This window comes from Linepithema humile, chromosome 1, assembly GCF_040581485.1.
Source record: "Linepithema humile isolate Giens D197 chromosome 1, Lhum_UNIL_v1.0, whole genome shotgun sequence".
Classification (NCBI taxonomy): Eukaryota; Metazoa; Arthropoda; class Insecta; order Hymenoptera; family Formicidae; genus Linepithema; species Linepithema humile.
Genome location: NC_090128.1, coordinates 25,047,056 through 25,069,438, shown reverse-complemented (window position 1 = coordinate 25,069,438; position 22,383 = coordinate 25,047,056). Strand labels below are relative to the sequence as shown.

The following is a 22,383-nucleotide window of genomic DNA, read 5'->3' as shown; positions in this document are numbered from 1 at the left end:
CTTCAAATTAAACAGCTTTCAATTTTATATCGTGCAACTCTTTTTTTACTCTTGACAAAATAAAGACACGTCTTTGAAGCTCAATTCAATCGCTTACGCTCGCCTGGTATTAACGGATTCAATCGGGTGTGTTTATTAGGCCCTAAGTAGCATTTATGGGGGCACATGGATGTCCCCGTCATGTAGCCCCCAATTTTATTATGCGTACCCTTTGTGATTTCGCCTATCGCGCGCGGAACTGCCCACCCGCGCAAAAGCGCATAATCGCCTAATCGTGCGACCGACCCCACGCGTAACACCCACTTAATGCACGATAGATTTATCGCGAGTAAAAGGAAGATGGCCCTCCTCGTCTGAACGTAACATCTGTTGCGCGACAGTCCCCGCCGTTTAATCGATTTGCGACGCTGCCCTGTTGCAGAAATCGTTGCAAGCGGGTCGCGAGTCGTTTTCGGCTCTTGCGACAGCCACGATTATTTATTTCGCGATGAAAATGCATGGCGTAATGTAAATCCGCTCATAAAATTGTAATGACTTTTAAATAAAAGCGATAAGTCGAGTATATATATTTTTGTCGATAAAGGAACGACGAAACGGTTCGGAAAGTTCCACTTTTCTTCAGTGCAAATTACATGCAAAATATGTATCGCCGATCGATACATTCACTGCAATTTATGTGTGCCGCGTATGCCTGAATAAGCGATACTCTGCGCGATATTTTTACATCATGACCGTTTGTTTTGTTAAGATTCTTGCATTTGCAATCGGTCGAGTTCTTTATTCTGCGCGAATTGCGTCGCAACATGACGTGCGAAAATTGTGCTTCGGCAACAATTCTCGAAGCGCCTACCGTAGCGCAATGACTAAAAACTAAGATTCGCATGTCCTTTGGAAGGCCATCCGACAATTTCACGCGGCCCCGTGAAAATGGCGCTTTAATATCGCTTATACGTTGTTCCCCTTTTTTTCCCGCACGTACCGGCGCGGACAGTCGCACAACACAATAGTCGACGTTGCATTACGCAATGCACGCTTTCGAAGAAGAAACCGTAAAATGCCCCGCCTTCTTGGTATTAATGTAACGGGTCACGACAAACCTAATAAACAAGGTCCGAGGGACCTTGGAGCGTAAGGCGCGATTGCGCGCGAAATTACACTTCACGTATAAATTATACCATCGTTATTTCTCCCACCCTGTTACGTCATACTGTACGCTCCGAGAGACATTTATTATCGCAGCGGAACTTTATCCTCGTTTTTATTTATTATCGCTACCATCTTGTCGTATTGTGAAAATTGCACCGAGAGGAATTTATGCTCCTCTCGCTCTCGTTTAGCAAGTCTCGTACACGGTTATGCGAATGATGAACGCGAACAATTATATGGTCTTCGCTTAACGATGCATTAACAAGCGCCAGGAACAATGCCAAATCGATCGATAATGTGTCAATAAAATTTTACGACCGCGCAATTGGCTTCTTGCGATCTATCGTAATGGCGCTTCGGCGTTTATAGACTAGCAATATTAAAGGCTGCATAATTTTCCCGAGTAATTTGTATGCATTTGCGTCTGTCTTTTTTAATTATCATAATACATATAATAATATTATTTCAATAAAATGAGATCTTTTTGTACAAAAATAACTGCGAATCTTAAAACGCGCCAGGAAAAGTCTGTAGCTCGAGGCATAGGAGGATTCGTGCTTGAAATATCATTCCGGACGTACGAGACGCGTTTCTCACGTAAATATCGCCGCGCGGCTCGATGCCAAACGGAAGAGAAAGGAAAACAAAGCGAGAGGTGATATCCGGCGAAGGTCGTTGTAGGGACACTCGAAGGCGCCTCACCTTCCGGCGTGAATGATGAGGTCGCGGCAGATGGGTTTCGCTCTACTTCGAGCCATCGATTAACCCATTTATCGTCCGACGTGCACTGCGTCTTAATTATATTTTTTTTTCCATTGCACCTACGTAATCAACTATGCGTAACGCGCTTTCTCCGTCTCTATCGCACCTCCCCAGACGAACGTGACGGGCGTGAACCCGCATGCTGTTCCCGTACACGCACATGAAGAATGTAAACCCGTGTCGTTGCACTACGCATTAATCGAATGATATAACGCGGCATTATTTCAAGGAACCTATCTCGCCGAACACTTTTACGCGCTGCGGGTAGATTCGTTAGAGCAAATCAGTAACTGGCTGTGATGATAGCTAATATACTTATCTTGTAAAGGATAATTCTTGAAATTTAAGCGAGTCGAACGAGCGGTGTCATGGAATTTCGCTATTTACTGTTACGAAACAGTAAATTAAGAACGTACACATTTAAATTTAATGACGCGTATAACTTAGGAACGTATCATTAAATAATTTTTATGAAGTTGCAACAGTTATAATGCATTATATTACGTAACTGTAATAGAAATTCCAACAAGAGTAAAAAAATGCAATATTTTATGCTTTTAAGATGAATTACTTTCGTCATCAGGTGTTATCGATATCATTTCGCCAGTCTTTAAATGTACATTAAGCGTCGAAAAGTCATTTCTAAGCCTCCGATCGCAATTGTTCCGTTTTCGCGGAAGAAGTCAATTGCAGATTAACCGTAACTCGATATATTTTTTTTTTTTCTCACCGGCGTTACGGTAAACCCGAGGTCGATCTATTGCTACTTTGGGAATCTTGAACTGGTCGACCAAGGGACCGTCTTACGTACGTGCTCCTCATGAAAAACGAAGTGGGTGACCCGGGTCGAATTGTACCGATATATGCTTCGCTGGAACGCGCACTACCTGTATCGCGTAGAAATGAGTGGAAAATATAACTGTACCGTCGGTTCCTCCTTACGCGACGTTATTATTCATGAATTGTCATAAGCCGGATTGTCAGAGCCGACGACGCGATAGCCGATCCCTCGTCCGACATAGTTTTCACATTACGTCCGTCTATGAACTTGCATGATTTTTTTCCATGTCATCGCGTTTCTTCCTGCGTATTGCTTTCTACATTGTTACTTGGTTATTGCCAAGTGGCAAACTGACAGCGTAGAAAAGCATTATAAGAAATATATCGGCGGAACATGGCTTCTATTTTCACCGCCAGCGGAATTCAGATGTATAATTTCGTATTGTGATTTTACAATTCTATGCTCCTTTTAATTTGCCCGTTTTACATTTCATAATGCAGCAAGGACAGATATTGTTCTAAGACTTCATTCAACCTTTCACGCAGACATGAATCGAAAAAGCTACTTCGCTATTGATGTTTCACATTTGATCTCTTCTAACACTCAATTGTGCCAGCCTTTCTAATGCCAAGATAATCAAGATCAGCCGTCAATCACCGTAATCCGTGCATAAGAAGTTATCATTGTCGATACGATCGCCGACCATAATTGGGATCTAATTGTGAGAGCGCGTAGGATGCAAACTGCATTTGCATTCCTAGTTGAATATTCGCGACTAGTGTCGCAATGTTGAGTGTGTTTATGGATTCGCTCAAGGACGCCGGGGTTGGCAACTGACGACACTGGTTCATTAGTTCAGAGGGAATAATGGGACATCCGCAACGAATATATAATGCACACGCATGCACACAATGGCGCATGGTTGCGATGAAAGTAGCTCCGCATAATCCAGACTGCGCGCCACTCGCGAAATTATATTTAAACGCCTCGTTAGCCCGATTAAGGAACGCGAGAATGTTGTTATTTCAGCAAAAAGAATCTAGTAACACACCGTACCGGCTATTATGTTTCTGCATGCTCGGCGTTGATCGTTTCTCTTTATTATAAAAATGAACATGTGCTCGAGCTGTTAATGCTTATTAGTCTGCTTACTCCCTATATAAATATTTATGCACGCGCTTTGTCTTTCCGAAACATCCACAGACTCCGAAAATGCATTTTCTCTATTAGACGTGTTTCGTGCTTGTAAGCAAATCGATTATAGATTCGCAAAATTAGAAGTCATTGTTCTTATTTCGCTTCTATGATTTTGGATAGATATTTTTATATTCGGAATTTATCCTTTTTTTTATACTGTTATGATTACATAAAATTCAATATCGACGCACGAAACGTTCTCGAAGCGTTATATCATAATACACGGAAACTAATATGTCGCTTATGCGATTCATACCGACATGTGTATGCACGTGAGATGGTGTTGATGATAATGATCGATCAACACGGATCCGTATCTTTTTTTACTGCTGCATCGAGTATCACGATAATTCACAAGCTGCGACATTGAAACACCAGCCAGATTCGTGTTCCCGTAGCATCGCGTCACACCCATCAACATGATCGATTCAAGGACATGACAGGAGTCGGGGTCTCCCGCACTGTTTTTTCTCAGGTAGCGTGAGAGAGAATTAACGAGCCGTGGACAGCGCGTTACACATGTTAAGAATCGGATACCCGTGAAAAAAAGTGCGCTCAACACAGATAAATGGTGATCGCAGTAGATTCATCGCACATCGCGATATGCGCTCCAAGCAATTAATTATCGCAATTATCCTGAATAAATTCGCGCGTGTTACACGAACTTCTCTATCTATTCGGCGGTTCAGCCAGAATTTACAATGCAATACGCTGTTAACGGCTATCTAAAATTAATTAATCGTGTCAGATTAAAATTATTACAACCCAGATGAGTTGCAACGCGATTATACGAGAGCATAAATTTCTCCGCCAGTGAGTATATTCACCTATCAACGCGCAAATTAATATATAACTCATTATCTGTTGTGTCCCATATTTTTCATTTAATTATATCTATGAAATTTCCTCTCATTGATCGCAAGTTTAATTTTTGCATTATTAATACATGAAGAAGTAATTGCTAATTTTAATAAATCTTCCAAATTTTTCTCAACGACCATTGGTCTTTTGAAAATATAGAGTTTCTCGTGTGAGAGTAAGAGATGGTGTTCATCATTCTCGTTAAATCTTCCAATTATTTTTGTATTTCACATTGTAACGAAGCAGATAATAAGCAAGCTGATTAAAAACGATTATTATTACCGTAGAATTTATGGTATAAGCATTAGCGATTATTTCTCATGAGCTTGTTATCCACGCAGACTGCTCGATGTTCACGCATGTTATAATTAATGATGACGTATGCGATAGCAGGGGAGAGAACATCGTGGATCACGTGTCAAAGCGAATGGGCGGGCTGCGCCGCGAGTAATTAATGAAATCCCGTCTGCACGTGCGTAAACGGATTCGCGCGCGACACGTGCGAGAGTTTATTGCAACTCTTCATTTCGAGTGCTTACACGGAAGCCCCTTTGTTGGGCATATTTCGCTAGGAGATATCGAGAAATTCGTGCGTTTCTTGCACGAATCAATGATAAAAGCCTAACACTTTCAAAGTGCTGTTTTGAAGATTTCAAGAAATGGAACGATTATATACATCGCGTGCAGTAAAGAAAGCATTTCAAAATAAAAGTGAAAATTATTTCTAGAGGTGAAAAGACTTTTTTTTTTTTAATATATTACAGGTATGCGAGCATCTCGTATAATGAACGTAATTCGATCACTTCTCCTTTTCTTCGAAGAGAGATCGAATAAATATCTCTTCGAATTATTCTATATAATTAGAGTATTATTTATTTCTCCCCCCAGCGAAGTTTTGACTCTTCATTTTTTTTTAATGGAGTATGTTTAATGATAAAAATGAAAGTTGCGAATGTAACTGCGGCTGTAAGATATATTTATTTTTTTTTTTTTGCGTGAGTTGATTTCTTAGAATATGATTAGTATATATAAATATCTCGCCATTAACGCTGCCGTTTCCATTTCCAACGCGAGCAGATTCGTCGCTATTACGTCAAGAAATTTGATAGCATACGAAACCGCGAATAAATTCTCCAAGAAGAGAGATCGGGCAAGAGAGATATAAACGAGCTCGATAAATTGTACGGGTGAGCACGAGCGGCACCTTCCCCTTTGACGTGTGGTTAACCAAGAGGAAAAACCAAGAAGATAGGTGACGGTCCAATAATGATGGCCAACATTATCAATACGCACCTTAAAGTGAAACTTTATATTGAAGGCGAACCCGCAAATTGAAAATAGTGTTCGTAGGGTCTCCGTACGATGTTTGCGCAGCTGCCTCCATTAATGAATCATGCGGGACGCTTTCTTCTTCTGATCGCATTCGAAAATGATCTGCAAGAAAATTATAGAAATGCCGTGTCATATAATTCGAATAGAAGTCTTAAAATGCATTGATTAAAATGGAATATAAAAAATGGACATTAACGCTTAATTCATTTCTTAAAGATATTAACATGATTTAAATAAGAAACCAAAGTAGAAAACATGTAATATAATGTATAAATATTAGCATAGAGTGTTAATATCTTTTATCAAATCTGACCGACTCATACGTTGAGTAAAATTTTATTATAAAACAGCGAAAGAATATTTGTCTGCGATAAATTTTCTGAAATGTTTGCAGTATTGCGCATATTAGGCAGAGAACGGGGGTGGAGCTTAGTTTTTTCTTGAGGAGAAAAATCGAGTCGAAAACCTTGGCTTTGGCTTGTAAACACCAACGCTTTCCGAGAAAACGATTTTAACGAGCAACACTTTCGCACGACTCCCCCGCATTACCCTCCGGTGTTCCTCCCGGGTTCCTCCCGATCTAGTATCAATTTTCGATAATTCCCAATAATTCTCTCGGCCGTGCGTGCGCCGTATCGCGGTCGTAACCGGTCCACGATCCGAGCTGGTTTCCGAAAGGAAAAGGCATTCCAGGCCGCAAGTGCTGGCGATCGGTCCCCGATTGGAGGACGTCGGGGCGGCGGAGCGTCAATACTCGCGCGCACGCAACGCACGTACACGAGTGCACGGGGCGCGCGCACACACCGCGAAAGAGACGTGAAACTCCGGCGCGGAGATACGAACACCGGTGAGAGTTTAGACGCGAGGCGCGCGGCCCGAATGGAATGGTGGAATGGAACGGAATGGTTGTTCGCATGTGTTCGCCACTTCTCTTGCAGTCCGTCGCGTGTATGTGCACGCGCGACGGTGTGTATCGTATGCGCGCGCGCTTGTGTGTTGATGTGCACGCGCGCACGGTATACGCGGCGTGCCGTATCGCGTACACCGTGCCGGCTGTATGGGATTAGGTGTCGGCGCAGTAGGCCAACGGCGCTCGACGCCTGTGCGTCTCTTTTTCCCGCGTCTTCGATTTACACTATTGGCAAGTCGGTGACGAACCTCTATTTATCGCCGGTGACGCAAAAGTTGAAAGAAAAAAGAAATTTCCGTGGTACGCGAGAAACTGCGGTAGGATACGGACTTTCTGCCTCGAAGACATTACCTCGACTTGTCAGTACCGAGCGATTTAAAAAAGAACATACAAGGAAATATAAAATAATAAAATTTTTTCAATAATTTTCTAACTGATAAGTTAATTAATGTGGAATATTTTGTTTGGCAACTTTTGTGTGAGTGCGACGATCAGATTGTGTTAGCACAAACTGTGATTTGTGAAAATTATCTTGCATAAAATTGTATTCTCACTTTTTCACACAACGAATTTCATCTCACTTTGCGGTGGGCGAAACTGATTTGCGAACTCATGGGTGGCTTTATTTGCAAGACATGTTTCAGCGATGTGTTTAACATAGTGATTTGCACTACGATGTTGGGCCAGACAGCGTCGCGAGGGATCTAATGAGCACTAATTGCGGTAATACAATTACGCGTGACGCAGCACGCGCCGTCTTTCTCGATCTCTCTTTCGCACGATATTCGCTCCCGAAGATCGATCGCGAAACGCGTGCGTAACGTATGTCATCAACTTTCGCTCGACAAATTGTCTTATCCAGAAACTGTCTCATTAAGTTTAGAAAATACTGGCGTAATTGCATTTGGACTTGTCTAAATATTATTGTTGCTCTTCATTAAATCTGGCAAAGAGACGATTCCGGAGTGAATAATAGACGTTAAGCGAAATGCGTTGCAGAAGTAAATTATTGAGAAAAAACAAAACAGCGTGATTTAAAAATTCTTTTTTCAAGAAAATTCTCGAGGCTTTTGTCTTGCACGTGAAGAATTTCAATGCTGTTGAATGTTAATTGTAAAGAGCGAGGATCATTATGTTATGATTTACGTCTGAAAGCACCTACATTTCTTCTTTCCGGCGTATAGTTCGGCACGAATGTCAATGAGAAACGGTTTTATTTCGACAGAACGTGTCCCGCAAACGTAACAGAGACAAGAATGTCAACGGAATGCATTCAAAAATTCAGAAACGCTACGAACTTTTCATTTTACGGAAAACGATCGTAAATAATTATATGGTATATAATTAAGATCCTCTTAAATTACTCCGTTTTTTATTCACGATCCTTATTATTTTTTTTCAACGAGATACGAACGATAAAAGTGCATTTTACGTGGAACGGCATATTATACGGCATTATATATTGAAAAAAAGATAAAGAGGTGATCGCGCTAATTGCTTCTGGGAAGATTACGGTGCACAACCTTATTTTCAAACACTTCAATTATTCTGTACGTTGCGCATCCGAAGAGACAAGACAACCTGTTACACTATAACAGAAATGACATTGAAAGCCTTCCTTTCGACTAATTATACGGAAGATCATTCAAACGTTCGACCGAAACGGGATGTCAACCCCGAGACGTTAATTAATAGCCAACTGGCACACGGTAGCGTCCAGCACTGACGTCGAAAGCTTGGAACAGGAATCGAGGGAAGGCACGCATACACCCACACGGCATTTCTCGAAAGTCCATCATCAATAATAATTATTGCCGACATCACGGATTTGACGCGACTTCAATATCTGCGGATTTCGCAATTTTCCCGCGAAACGTCGCACATTTACGGCTTCGCCATTCGCTTTGCTTTCTTGGAGAAAAGGAAAGTAAATATGAGAGACCCCGAGGAACCGATTTTCCCGATTGGCGGAGGGAAATCGGCGCGTTCCGTTTCGCGGTAAAGCGTCGCGTCGCGGCGCGACGATGACGCGCGACGCCTAGTTATTTCGGATGTATATGAACGAGGAGGATAGTGGGGACGACGGCGGCTGCCGTCTGATCTCCGTGCGTCAGTGCGTCGACGTCGACGGAACGCGTGAGACGTCGTCGCGGTCAGAGAAGCGACGTGCCGACGTGGAGCGTCGCGAAGGCGACGACAGCGCGACGACACTGGACATCGACAGGCGTATCGCGCCGCCAGGCATCCTGAAGAAAGCCGGCGGCTCCGAGTTCCCGGAGAAGCGCCGGGAGTTCCGCAAGAATCAATCCTGGAAGGGTCCCTCGCGCATCCTTCACGACGTGCACGCGTTCAAAGGGTCTCGCAGGAGCGCGAGCTTCATCCTGAATCGAGAGCTCGACAGGACGATACCGGGCGTCAATTTCGGCAGTACTTTGGAAGAAGACGGACACACGACAGTGGTGAACCCGCAGTACTGCGACACGTTGAGACGATCGATCCAGGCGTCCTCCAGGATCGAGGCGCGAGGGCGCGTTTTGAGGAGGAGCGTCTCCGCGCCCGGCACCGGCGAGCAAATCTCCGCGGATGATTCCTCGAAGATCAAGGGACGATCGCGTGAGAGTCGGAACGATCCAGCGGACGAGAAGGCAGCACAGGATACCAAAGAACACGCCTGTCTTGGAAATTCTTTCACGGAACAGAACGCGTCTCCGTCGAGTTACGACATCGTCGACGGAGCGACTCGTGTAATCAGATATCGCTCGAGGCCCGAATCACGATCGAACAGATCGCAGGAATTCGCGACGAAGACGGAGCAGCTGATCGCTAGGCGTGTCATCGTGCCACAGAGCGATACCGTACGGCGCGCGAGGGCCTCGTCCTTCGTAATCGAGCGAAAGAGGCAACGGTCCGGCACGAACGCGTCCTCGAGGTCCACCGAGGACCTGTCGCAGTTCGCGATAACGAGCGAGACGAGTGCCGATGGAATGCGGAATTGCGGCAGCGCCGTGGCGGGTGTCCGCGAGGACGAGAGTTGCGTCCTGCTCGGAGTACGATCACTCGAGAACGCGCTGCAGACAGGCGGCCTGGCGCCGAGGCAGGACGAAAGGTGCACCAGGAGGGATCGCGAGCGGGCAAGGATCCTCAGACGCAGAAGAGTCAACGGCAGATCGGCCTCGGTGCCCAGATTGAACGTGAGTGGAATTTTTGAGGCATTCGAGTCTACAAGAAACCGCCACTAATTTTATCATCGCTGTCGATGATAAAAATAACATCCGCGAAGACTGTAACCTTTATTGATTATCGGAAAAATTAGTCGTGAGTCATTTTCTATGTAGAAAATAACCATGACGCAATATGCAAGATCATTCTCAAAATTATTTGTCACTTCTTTGATCCACGGATGATTGAATCATTTTTACAACAAACAATATTTCTATCGATATCACGTATTAATAATTGCGGTCGACGAATCTGAAAACAAAATTCTCTCAGCATCCTTTGGGATATATCGACGTGTCATTTTTTTTCCGCAATCCGTGTAGCAGGTGGTAATTACGATCGACGTGAATACTTGGAACTCGTTTTACCGGACAGCTTATGATTTATAATAATCCGCCGCCGAGAGTAGCGCTCGCCGGGTTTCAGATGAAAAGAAGTAAGGATGTATTTTGCTGGATAAACGTACGCGATAAAGTGACTGGCCCGACGATGAAATATCGTCGCCGTTGCAAGTTTCGCGACGCTTCCGCGATCAAGTGTGTTTCACAATGCGGTCGGCCGGCCGTGCGTTGAATAGCCGGTTGCGCTACTCGAGAAGACTCGCGAAACTGCCTCGTTGCGTTGTTCCAAGTCTTTCTTCGAAACGGATGCGAGTCGAGACGCATTATTTCCGGACGGGGGCCGCTTCCACTCGAAGAGATAGGCGTGTCCGCGATTCAAAACGCGCGTCTTCCACGCGAATAAATCGCGCGGGGCGATGCAATTCCGCGGCGCGTCTTCTCCCGCGCGAATCGCTCGCGGATACGGATTCGCGCTCTCCTTTAAGGTGCACCCACACACAGGCGCGCCGATGTGGTATTTAGACGCGAGCTGATCTTGTCTGTTGCGCAAAGCTCCTTCGGGTATTTGCGTTGGCGAGTGCCTCGACCCGAGCGGCAGTTTACCTGACACGACTGACTGACGCGCGGAGTATTCGCTGCGCGCTTGACATAAACGCGCGCCAGCAACCGGCTCAGAATGTGCTCTTGAATTTATGCGCGGGGATGCGTTGCGAAATGCTGTTGCGATCGCGCGCATCCATTAACATATATCTCTTACATACTTTAGCCCCGTTCGGTCACGAAAGCGAGCGCTTCTATTATACTTCGTGAATTTAATGCGTAATTATCAATGTTAACGCGAACATCAATTGAATTTTAATGGAGAACGAACTGATCTCGGCAAACCTACTTACTTCATTGTGCGCATTATCGCGCTTTGAATAGAAAAATTAAATCGCTGATTACTACTAAGTGTAGTATTTAGCAAGATAAATCTACTTATCGCGATGATTAATTGCGACGGAGTCATTGTGTCGGACAGTCATTGGCCTGATAAACGGACTGTAACTGGAATTCCTGCGAAAGCAATTTTATCGTATCGATTCAAGGATGACAATCGCTTCTTGTTACATTATTTTTTTCGAATACGCGCGATACAATTGTTCGCATATAATTGTTTGCATCGATATATCGCCTCCCACATTCACATTCTTGCCGCGAGGTCTTTTATCTGAACTTTTACGCGTGATCCTTGACATTCCTCGAAGTGGCGAGAAATATACGTCGAAGATAAGAAATCGTCCCTCGCGAGAACTCGGGCCGGACTTGTGTCGACGCGTTGGCGAGTCGGCCACGACCCGTAGCGAGACTTTACTCGGTGTTTACCGACGCGCGTCACCTTCACACACGCGAGCACATGGCACATCTTCGACTGCGCCTTGACATAATACCCGTTTCGCGGGCGACGTGTACTTGAATCCATCGCGCGTGGGTGAATCGCCAGGTACGCCGGAAATGCTAAAGAGCCGGTTGTCGAGCAACAACCGCGGCTGAAAACGATCGACCTTTCCAAGTCTCTTATCTCGCATTGGCATGCACTCTTATCGCCGAGTACGTTAATGTTACTAATATGGCATGCACTCGCGTTTTGCATTATGAAACGTCGCTCACTCGCTATCGTCGAAGGTGAAGCATTAAAAGCGTATTCCGATAACGCGCGCATTTGCGAAGTAATTCTATGCAAAGATATGTTCTCTTCCCACCATGTTCACTATGTGTTGCAATTTTCACTCGCGAGTCGGCGATATTCAGAGAGAAAAGAAAGACGCAATAAAATGATGATTCTCTAACAACAATAAAAATAATTCTTTGTGCTTGCTTCTGTTGCCGATTATATCGTGATTGCTGGATATGTTAAAATCTCAATTACAATGATGACTATCTTGATCGAAATTTTATCGATTGTTTGAATCGTCTCGATTATGTATCTCAAGATTTTATTTAGCGATTGCTCTGATGTGGCGATTACATTACATCTTGATTTTATTGAACAAATGTACAGCAAAACGCATCGAGCAACTAAAATTGAGAAGTTATTAACATAAAGTTAGTAACATGCAAAAATGAGCTTTGCTCACTTGCTACATTTTATTCTATCTTGTTTTTTACATGCATGCTACAATGGAAACAGGTTCTTCAGTCTTTTTTAAAATTATGCATGACGTCATAGCACGATGAGCTGTGCGGAGACGATGTTGTCTCGGGCTAAAAATACAAAGTTCGCGTTTCGCAAAGTCGTGTTGAATTACACAACGTCGAACCTTCCTGGTTTTTGCGCGTTACGATGTTTGTGTACCCATTCACGTATTGCACGTGCGAAAATGACACTTTAGCATGTTACACGCACGAATCGAAAATCATTCGATTACATACATTACTACTCGTATTATCTGTCGCACGTATCTCCCGTGGAGCATTTCTCTCCATTTCCGTACAGTCGCGGGATGGTATTTTATCATATTGCAACCGAACGCAGTTTATACTTGGTTGAAGACGCGATTGTAGCGAATGCAACCCAGCATGTTGCACAGAAAACTGGTAAATAAAATTTACGTAAGCAAAACAGCGGGTCGAGATCCGCGAAGTGAGGCCTACTACAAACGAAAGATATGGTGTTTTGGTCGAACAGGATATTCGCTGTGCATGTTGAAGTTTCGGGTTACTAAACCAGTAAAATGGTCATTAACGTGCCTAAGCTTATCGCCGTTTATTCTGGTACACACGGCCCCACAGCGCCGCGGATCCTGCGGGACTTTTATGCAAATCTGACCGAGACGAAATCGTGAACCACGCATTTGCGGAATGTTAATGGAGTGGTTTCTCGCGGCCGAAGGAAAATAACGCGTTGCTCCTACGACCGGTTACGATCCAATTTTAAGCGATTCTCTCAGTTTTTGATGGGCGTCCTTTGGGTGAGAAAGATGTTCCCACGTTCGCAGTCACGGCAGCCGCAAAATGGTTGTTTAGACTGTTACCGTCTTTCGTGAAAATTCCTGGCTACGCGATGCTTTATAGGGCGTCGCAAAATTAATCATTTTATTTTAAATAATACTTTTGAAACTTTTGAGATAGAAGGATAAATAAATGTACATTCGAAGAACGAAAGAGTATATCTCGAATATCGTGCAATAATTCCACGGTGCATCCGTATCAATAATGACGTAATTGTTGACGACGGTCGCGTTTAGTGTACGCTAAAGGCTTCGTAGCGCTTTTACGATTTCCGACATTAATATGTTTTCTTATCTCGCTCTGTCCTCTTAACCCTCGGTGTCCTAATGAAAATTAGAACTCCTGAATTACATTTTAATTTACAGCTTCTACAATCTATTTTTTTTAATATTATTTTTAATCTTATCGCGTTTTTTATTTTAAAATGTCACGTCGTGTCCGTAAATTTTTTTAAATAATGTAAAAATGGCGTTGAATTATATTCTTTTTAATTTCAAGATTTAAGAAAGCGTATATTCCACAAAATTCAGTTTGATGCGTCAGTTGTATGTTCAGCTATCGACAACGCGAGTAATCTCACATCCGTTTCTGCGTGGGTGCATCACATAGAATGCCGATAAAGCAAATACGCTCGGTTAATGTCCCGAAGAGGAGCACGAGTGTGTGCATTAATGAGAAACATGCAGCCTCTACATAACGCTTCTGGAGTGAAAATGTGAAATGATGTAACGAACGATGGGTTCGTAGGCTATTGCTATTCGCAGTACGCTTAATTGTCTATTTTTTTATACATGCACGATATTGTCTGTCGTAAACGAGAGGCGTCTTGCGAGAATAAACTGAGACAATAGATTACGTGAATCAGGTCGGAAGGATGATTGATCAGGTGAAAGCTTACGCAGGCGTGCGGTTTCCTCTTTGCTCGCCAGGTGTTGCACGCCTTATCATTTCCGCAATATTGCTCTATAAATTACCGCTATTAGTCGAAAAAGTTTGTCGACACGTTTCGCAGATCGATCAGTTCGACAGTTTTTCGATGGAAAACCGACTTTCCATTAGCGGCTGAACTATGTTCTCTCTGTTATTTAGCGCTTGGACTTTCGATGTTATAAAAACGTTTCCATCAGACACGCGCTTCCTTACTAAGGAAAATGTGAAATGTAACTCGTGAGTAACCTATTATAGCCGTTTGTAAATATTATCCGCCAAAGCGACATTGCAAGAAATAGTGCGATGCAGAATATTTTGTTGAATCATCTGCAAAGACGAAAACTGGCAAAAACACGCGTATCGCGTTACCAGTCAACTCAGCGTTTGTTTCTTCGTATAATGATTTAAATAGAAATATTTGTTTTAATATAAATAAAGAACAAAATTATTTACACGTTATTTTTACAAGTTACTGATAATTCTATTACGAAAGTTCTTAGCGACTTTCCTCACAGCATAAAATATATTTTATTATTCATCTGTTTTATATAATTTATCCGTATGCTACTTTCACTCCACTTTATGCCGCAATGCGACTCCCACATTTTTATCGCGGAATCCTTAAGCGGTTCCACGAAAACAAAACAGCGATAGCGGAAGCTGACGGTACTGCTGACGCCAGAAAAGCTTCGCGAGTAATCAAATCGTCCGCTTCGGCACGGTTCGCGTATCCGCTTCCACGGTAATACGATCGGTCTAAGCTTCTGCGAACTCGTCGACGCGCGACTCCGGAGCGTGCCTATCAAACGAAATAGTACGACTCCGGCGAAGCATAAACTTGGTGCGCCGGACCAACATGCACATCCGATAACAGGTTTATTTCCGGACTAATTTACTGGCGGGAAAGAAAAACTCGAGTCGCGCGACAGCCTCCGGGTTTCGAACCCTGAGAAATTCACGTTGAAGGAAATGCTGGAGCTCGGTTGATCAGCAATCAGAAGCACGAGATCTATTACTGTAAAAGTGTAAAGTAAACTTTCCAAGTGTCATTTTGCATGTGTTTCTCCATTTCGACAGTAGACTACTTGCGAAATTTTCCAACGCTCATGCATAAATCTCTGAAACGAGATTTCTGATAATTTTGCATTTCATCACTTTTAATAGAATGTTTATTGGATTTTGAGAACTAAAATACTGTATCAACAACTATATCAAGTGCATCGGAGGAGAGAGAGAGAGAGAGAGAAAGAGAGAAATAAAATTACTTATAAAGTTTAGATTTTATTTCAAGCTTCATAATAATTATACTTATAATTATATTATCTTGCTGAGTAAAAAGATCTTTCTCACAAGAAATTTCCCGTTATCAAACTTGTACATTTGTGAGGAAAGAAGGATAGCGGTCGTCGCTTCCTTCAATGTGCTTCGACAAAAACCAAAGAGACTTCGTGGATTTTTACGAAACGAGTTATTGGCAGAAAACCCGAGGAGACATAGTGTGAAGGCAATGCTGCCTTCGAGTAATCTGCGCGCTGCAGTCAGAATTAAGGAAGGGAGGATGCTGGACGGCATTCCTCGAAAATTGCGCATTAAAATGCAATCTTCATATATAGAAAAATAAAAGTGTTACTGTAAAAGTGTAATTATTATATGATATAATTTCTCAAGAGAATCATCATCAATCCGCTTCAGATGGTTTAGAGTGGAATATCAGAAACTCATTAACTTCGTTGAAACTTTAATTTATTTATTATTCTCTCTTTCTCTCTCTCTCTCTCTCTCTCTCTCTCTCTCGCTCTCTCTGCACAAGATCAATAGTAATTTCATTAATCGCCAAGAGAACTCTGATCCGATTATCTATAGCGGTTTATCTCGCGGAAATAACAAACTCGCGGGCGTTAACTTCGTAATCCGCGTTTAATATTCTACGCGCTGCGGGCGACATTTTTAAGCACATCCGCTTAATGCATATAATTATGTCCTAATAATGGATGAAAGCGTCGATCGTGTGATGCTCGTCTGGTATTATCGATAACATTGTACAATTACCTTCTGTAATCGAGCGTAATTTCGAATTATGCAACGGCGTGAGTCGCGTGATTCAAGCGAACTTACTCCGCTGCGAGCAAAAATGTGAACCGTGAAACCGCGTTACGTCGTTGAAGCGCGCGTTTAATTACATCGCCGCCGTGGCCCGACTTTTATATTAATCAACCCTGCGCGCCAAATTGCTCTTTATGTACGCGCTGTCATGCGAGCGAGTTTTCGATCTCAGCGAGCTTCTATTATACTTCGGGACCGCGCCCCTTTCAGGAAGCGCATGCGAGTGCATGTAAGTTACTACGTAAGCGGAAGTGAGGACATGTCGCAAACGTTTTTGCATAACGAGGGGCACCGCCGTTTTTTTGAAGTCAAAGCAACACGTTTAACTCGTTTACGCAACGCGTAGAAATTTGCTATATGAATTTTTTAATTACGAAGGAAAGCAAAAAGGTAAGAGGATATTTTTAATTTATTCGGGAACCATATAAAACCGTGAAGTATCATTTTTCTTTTGCTTATCGAGATTTGGGAAAAATAAATTCCAATTTGGGGAAATAAATTCCAAACAATTTTAAAATTGATATAATTTCAGTTTAAAAAGTCTGACGGAAATATTTCAAGGATTGTCAGAGCAAAGAGGAAATATTTCTTTCTTCCGACGACAAATGTCTGCTGTGTGTGATTTAAATTCATTTTTCCACCGTTATCCACACTTCGTAAATCAATTTCCAAAATTACTGCTTCATTTAATAATTGTACAAGAATTTTTTAGGTAAAAGCGCTTTAATTATCTCATTCCTCGTTCGAGCAGCAGATTAATGCGTTGAGTAAACGGGGGTAACGAGTGATCATTTTTCACTGCTCCTGCAGATTCCTTTCGGGTTACCCCTGTACTATATTTGTGGGCTTGCGCACAAGAACGGCTACGCTATGTGAAACAAAGACCGCGGGAATTTTCCCTCCCTTGTTCCGCCCGCTTCGCACACACGCGCCAAAAATTCCTGCCGAAGGTGCATGGAGTAATTTCGAGGGTAAAAGCGGATACGGCGTATGTCGAGGAGGCACGGAGTCATCGCCTTTCGCCCATATATTTTTAGCGTTGCGCCTGGACAACATTCTCCTCCGCGTTGCGCCGCTCCCTCCCGTGTGTTGCTCTGGCCATTATTCTCTTTCGCTTTCCACCCGGTTCTCGTCTTCCCTTTTGCGCACCAACGGGCGCAACGTTGGACGCAGAATTGCGCCCGTTCGCGCGTATTTTAATTGCGCACGTCATCGCGCTATTTCAAGGTAAATCGCTCGCGCAAAAACGGCGATAACGTCGTATGATTAACCGAAACGGCGTCAGCGTAACGCAATCTACGCGTCGTCTCTCCGCGCGCATCTTCACCGTGGATCGTCGATTAAGCGTGAAAGTAAATATTTTCCTCGGCCATCGCGATCTAATTTATTTTCTATCGAAATCTAAGCACAATGCAATTTTTTATCAACATTATTTTGATACCCTATATTGTATAAAATGCAACATTTCACTTCGTTGGTTCTCGCTGAATAAAGTTGTGCAAAGTCATCAGAAGAATCGCACGAAGGAAGCAGCGATTTCGTTTACAGCATGTTCGTTCACTTCGGCACTCTCATTACGCTTATGTCCCGCGTAATAGATGGCCGCTCGTTGCGCAAGCACACACGAGAGAACAAGTACCGCTCGAATCTTATTAAAATTCATGTTCAATTTGCCCGGTTGGCGCAATTGCATAATATATGAGTATCGCCAGGGTACGCCGGCTATCCTTCGAAGCGATCTCCTCGCCAACTTGGCCTTTCGCTTTCGTTCGCGCGGATAGAACAACCGAAGGGAAATCCCCGTCGATTTTGCGTCTAATTAATGACAGACAGTCCTGCGCGGCATTTCTATTACGCCGTTCGTCCGTCTGTCGCGGCGATAAATATAGCGTGCACGCGTGCAGCGCGCCACGCAGCAGCGCATCCCGCTGAAATGACGGGCCCCGAGGATGGAGTTTATGAGTAACACCGCGCTGTACCTAATTATTCGCAGATGCTCATACTACGAGCACCTTTGTTGTTTGCGAAGAACATTGCGTCGCGTTCCCGCGGTGATTCTTTGACGCTGAGACGATCTTGGTGGTCTGGCGCGCAACAATGCACTTTTTCTTTTTTTTTTTCAACATATCTCTAAATCAAATTTACACAATTGTATATGTTCATGCAGGACGCAGGCAAATGTAAGAACACGAAAATTTCATATTTCCTAAAAGTAACGTTTTATCTAATGAATAGAAGAATGCGCTCTTGCGGCAAGTGGTATTTATGAGCTCCAGACTCTCGGATTAGTGATTCGCATTGCAAAATTTGTGCTCGGGGATGTCTATGAAATGTCAAGGCGAAAGAAAAGCGTTGGCGAAAAGAAGGATCCTACGTGTTTCCTGTTTGCGATCGCGTACGCAATGTGGGCGACGCTATTATGCGTCAATTATCGGCAGCACGTCGACGATAATTAATGGACGTGCAAACTGAGCTGTGAATACGTCCAACAGGATGTCTGACGTTGATATTATAATATATAGGACAATGAAAGATTTGTATCGTGGAGAAGTGTGAAGGCGGGCGGACCGCAGTAATTTATGCAAGCAGGTAACTCTGTCATGAATGATGATTAAAGAAAAAAGGTGTATACCAAGATCACGATAAACTCAATCATTCCATAAAACATGTAAGAAAGAAGTGAAACTAGAACAGCAGATATATTCATAGGTTTTTCAACCTTGAGAAAAACCTCGCAGCCTTGATAAAAATCAATTATACAGTTACGTTTCTACGCGATGTACTTGTTAATTTGTAAAAAATGATATTGACTTCTCGAAGTATAATTAACAAATCAACTGCATAATTAAAACAAAATTGCGAGCATTAATATTGCAGATGAATGTAATTTAAAACTTTTGTGAAATTTCATTGCTAAACTTATTACCGTCGAAATATGTACATGTGTAAATAAATTGACGTAATAATTTATATATAGAGCGAGCAATTCGGCAAGAAGTCGGTAAATATGATTAAAATTCGCAATGCGTCAAAATTACGACGAGTTTTTGCTGTAGTTCGATGGCACACATAACTCATACAAATTAAGATTGTAGCAACAAAAAAACAAATGCCGTTAAGATGAAAGCGCTTAAAACCAAGTAGCATAATTCATCAACAGTCACTTACGTTCACATACTTTTCTGACCATGACAATTTTAACCGTTCTCTCTCCGCATCCCGGTATTTAGCACAGTAAAAATATGTTTTCTCTCTCTCTCTCTCTCTCTCTCTCTCTCTCTCTCTCGCGCGCGCGCGTTTACACATTACCGTCGTGCTACGCAGACGGTACGAATAACTCCCGACCGGTCCATCAATCATCAGCGTTTTCCTACGTGCGTGGCTCTTGCACCTTCGTACGGCGCATTCTCGCGGCGTAGTATAATAAATGTACCCTCTGTAAGTACACGACCGCGTATTAGCGTGCGAGTCCATACTTATTTGCGTGACAAAACGTGATATTCAGACGTCGGCGTGTTCGCAATATATTTCGCCGTTAGCTATTATTCGTGTTGCATGAACGGCATGAGCTCTGGACGTGGGGCGACGGAGCCGGAGCTAAGGCCCCAATATCATCATCGGTATGCCATGCCGCGGACGTACGCGAAGGCCTCCTGGAGGCCACGTGACTCGTTTTCGAATATACCGTTAAAACCCGGCTGGTGGAAAAAAAATATACCGCGATAGGCAGAAGAGTAATAACGCGATGAGCCTTTTTCGAAATCGACGTCAACGATGACACGCGCTATTTGCGCAAATGCTTGTCACGGGTAGTTTGGTGCTTCGTCGGAAGTTCGTTGACCGAGCCGACTAATCTAGAGAGCAAACAAGCCCTTCCAATTTTTTTTTTTAAATAGAAGCAAGAAGAACGCACGTCTTGATTTATTCGCGAGGCTTGTTGAGCACAAGTGAATATGATTTGCTTGTGCGCAAGGCGAATTACGCGGAGGCTAAAAATTCACGCTCCAGAGAAAGCATAATTGGATAGAGAAATAACTGCTTCCTAACGACCAGAAGAGTTAGCAAATTGAGCTGAAACGAGTGGAAGCGGAACAGCTTTTAATGCGAAATCCGAATCATTCTACGTTAGCCCCTTCGCCCCGCGCTTACCGCGCACGCCAATTCAACGCCGTCGTCTGATGGATGCAAAGTAATCGGCGTACTTGAACTCTCCGCGCGCTCTCGCCGGTGGCTTTTGATCCCGATGGTACGGCAGCCGCCCCGTGTCGTCGCGACTCGCGGAATATTATTTATCCAAGGCTGGAAATTCCACGGCGAGTAGCGTGCGGGCGCGGTCACCGTGGCGGCGGGAGTCTTTTTTTGCCCGGTGCTCGTTAAACCGAACCCTATCAGAGACGCATTACAGGCTGCTGCTTCGCGCTAGACAATTAAGCCGGAGCGAGCTGGCTTGTATCCCACGCTCGATTCTTTTTTTTTTCTCTCTTCCGCGAATCACCGACGGATAAATCGCACTGTAATGCAATCTGCGGACTGCAGGCCTGCACCGATCCGCCCGAGTCACCGCGTTCGTGATCAATTACATCAAAGCCGCTTATGTGAACGTCAATACTCCTGTTCTGCGCCTTCAGCAGCATCGTGTAAGCGTGGCTCCTTTGATAGCGCGATTGCAACCACGAGACTGATTGCATTCGATCCGCACCAAATTGGTTAAACAACCTCCAGACAGCTCCGCTAATGTCTACAATACTTGCAATTTACTCGCACCGCTTAGCCTGTAATTATTCAATTAAAGTGAAACGTGCAACGAATATTCTTCAATAAACGACAAAGTCCTATCTAAATGTTGAGAGCGCCTCTCATTTTCGAGCGACAAATTCTGATGATCTTTTAACAGTGCAAATTTTGCATATAATATTATTAAAATTATTTTATGTCGACGTGAATACATAATTTTTTGTTCGTCGAATATATCCGGAATAATTGAATATTGCGTAACCGAAAGCCAGAACGTCATTACCTATCAGCCGTGACACGGCCGCAATTTGAATGACAATGCAGACGAGCGGGATATCCATTTAACTGTGGCCGACGCGTTCGAATATTTCGCGATACCCGCCGGGAATTGGATTAGTCGTAGTTCTGGGAGTAATCCAACCGTAACGCCTGCCGGAGTGATCGAATCTGTTGGTTGAGCGTTCGCGCATAGAAATTTATCGTGACTGATATAACTCTTATCATCGGATCTAACGTATTCATTGCCCATAGCGGGATTATTATTTTGTAATAACGTGTACGTGTCTGATCTCGACGCTACTTATTCGCCACAATCAGATAGAATCTTTGGTTTACACAAGCTGCTAAATACGCGCGGATTAAGATATCATTGTTTTCGAAAAAAGCTCAGATTACTACCGGCGAGGAAACGAACATCGCGTATTGGTGTGAAATTCTTGACGTCATTAGAAGTGTCAAAATGTTGATATACCGACTTTTTCGATAATTATAATACTTTAATTAAAATTCTGTTCAAATAAAATTTGTTTTAAATTAATTAAAACGTGTCAAATTTTATAATAATAATTTTCTGATGTTAATTTTATTATACATGTGTATTCTCACGTTCAAAGTATAGTTTGTTCAAAATCCTTTCATTTGAAATAGATAATTATATAACTATTTTTCATGTCTCGATAAATATTTTTATCTTACTCGCGCCGCTTAGTCTGTAATTATTCAATTAAAGTGAAACGTGCAACGAATATTCTTTAATAGACGACAAAGTCCTGTCTAATGTTGAAAGTCTTTCTCTT

At 43.2% G+C, this 22,383-nt stretch overlaps 1 protein-coding gene and 1 long non-coding RNA gene across 6 annotated transcripts in view; one reads left to right on the top strand and one right to left on the bottom strand.

The window, feature by feature from the left end:
* The window catches only part of LOC136997196 (uncharacterized), a 159,753-nt gene that overhangs the window by 119,535 nt on the left and 17,835 nt on the right, over positions 1–22,383 (bottom strand). For 3 of the 5 annotated variants that reach the window (XR_010888000.1, XR_010887999.1, XR_010887998.1), the window contains exon 1: positions 6,041–6,263. This is a non-coding gene — a long non-coding RNA (uncharacterized lncRNA). Of the gene's footprint in view, positions 1–6,040; positions 6,264–7,543; positions 7,687–22,383 lie in introns of those variants that run through there. The other 2 variants (XR_010888001.1, XR_010888002.1) reach the window with 2 other exon arrangements.
* The window catches only part of LOC105671159 (uncharacterized), a 318,172-nt gene that overhangs the window by 278,944 nt on the left and 16,845 nt on the right, over positions 1–22,383 (top strand). The window lies entirely within an intron of this gene.